Source organism: Myotis davidii, unplaced genomic scaffold, assembly GCF_000327345.1.
Source record: "Myotis davidii unplaced genomic scaffold, ASM32734v1 scaffold96, whole genome shotgun sequence".
In the NCBI taxonomy this organism is placed as follows: domain Eukaryota; kingdom Metazoa; phylum Chordata; class Mammalia; order Chiroptera; family Vespertilionidae; genus Myotis; species Myotis davidii.
Genome location: NW_006289416.1, coordinates 6,208,266 through 6,209,652, shown reverse-complemented (window position 1 = coordinate 6,209,652; position 1,387 = coordinate 6,208,266). Strand labels below are relative to the sequence as shown.

Genomic DNA, 1,387 nt, shown 5'->3' with positions numbered 1-1,387 from the left:
ACCCCCAACTGCCCTCCCCTGCAGGCCTGGGTCCCCCCCAACTGCCCTCCCCTGCAGGCCTGGGTCTCCCTCAGCTGCCCTCCCCCGCAGGCCTGGTTGCCCCCAACTGCCCTCCCCTGCAGGCCATCTTTTGCGAGGGCGTGAGGGTCAATTTGCATATTAACTCTTTATTATATAGGTTGGTTTTTTTTAAAAAGTGGGACTGGGTGCATTGCATTAGTACAGTTTTATTTCCAAAGAGACTTGTATTCTATTTCTTTTTCTTTTTTTAAAAAAATATATTTTTTATTGATTTCAGAGAGGAAGGGAGAGGGGGAAAGAGATAGAAACATCAATGATGAGAGAAAATCATTGACCGGCTGCCTCCTGCACGCCCCCTACTGGGGATCGAGCCCACAACCCAGGCATGGGCCCTTGACCGGAATCGAACCCTGGACCTTTCAGTCTACAGGCCCGACACTCTATCCACAGAGCCAAACCGGCTAGGACTTGTATTCTATTTCTTAACCCTAAAAGATAAATCAATGGGCCAATACTACTGTCAATAAAAGCTGCCACTTATTAAGTTTTCACTATATGCCAAGAATCATGATGTTCTATATTCATTTTTATCCTAATTTTCAGAACTCCATAAAACAGCTACTATTATTAATTTCATTTTAGAGTTGGAGAAACAGGCTTAAGAGATTGACTCCAAGGTGATATTGATGGGACAAGGCTTTGTCACAGCTGGGACTCAAGTCGAGGTGCCAATAACTACAAAATACTGTTAAGTAACGCAAACCAGGTAAATTCATTGTTCCTATTAAACAAACGGTGTAAATCAAAGGTTTTAGTTACTTATATGGATTTAAAAATGAATAGTATTAATTTAAAACCAATAGTGTAAAAAAGTATCTTTTAAGAAATATATCTTCAGAGGTGGTAAAAAAGTTACTATCCCCTTCCCCCCCCAAAAAACCACAATTCATCAACACCAAACTTGCAAATTCTGGCTCACAAAACCATCTCCACCCTATGGGGCACGCCCGGCGCTTTCTGTGGGCATCTCTTTGGCAGTGAACCGTTATTCAGGGCACGATGGTGCGCGCTGATATCTCAGAGATGTGCCTCTGGCCTCTCCAGCCGCGCCCTGGGCCCGAGGGCTGTGGTCACAGGACACACCTCTGTGCATCCCGCAGCATGTCGGCCACCACACCGAAGGCGCTCGATGGGAAATCTCCCGTCACACCACCCGCACTCTCACACAGGCCAGGCAACAGCCGCGCCTCGAGCCACGCAGGAGCCCTAAACCCGACGGGACTTGGGCGGTGCTCTTACTAGCAAAGCCGAGGTCCACAGGCTCCCTGTCCGGGAACCCTCAGCCGTCAGCCTCTCCTTCCGCGCG

At 47.9% G+C, this 1,387-nt stretch overlaps 1 protein-coding gene across 6 annotated transcripts in view; it reads right to left on the bottom strand.

The window, feature by feature from the left end:
* The window catches only part of RBBP8 (retinoblastoma binding protein 8), a 92,541-nt gene that overhangs the window by 73,763 nt on the left and 17,391 nt on the right, over positions 1 to 1,387 (bottom strand). Inside the window, exon 1 of one of the 6 annotated variants that reach the window (XM_006761886.2) lies at positions 1,321 to 1,387. The exons of the other annotated variants lie outside the window; for them this stretch is intronic. The gene's annotated coding sequence lies outside the window, so the exon portion shown is untranslated. The remainder of the gene's footprint in view (positions 1 to 1,320) is intronic. 6 annotated transcript variants of the gene reach the window in all.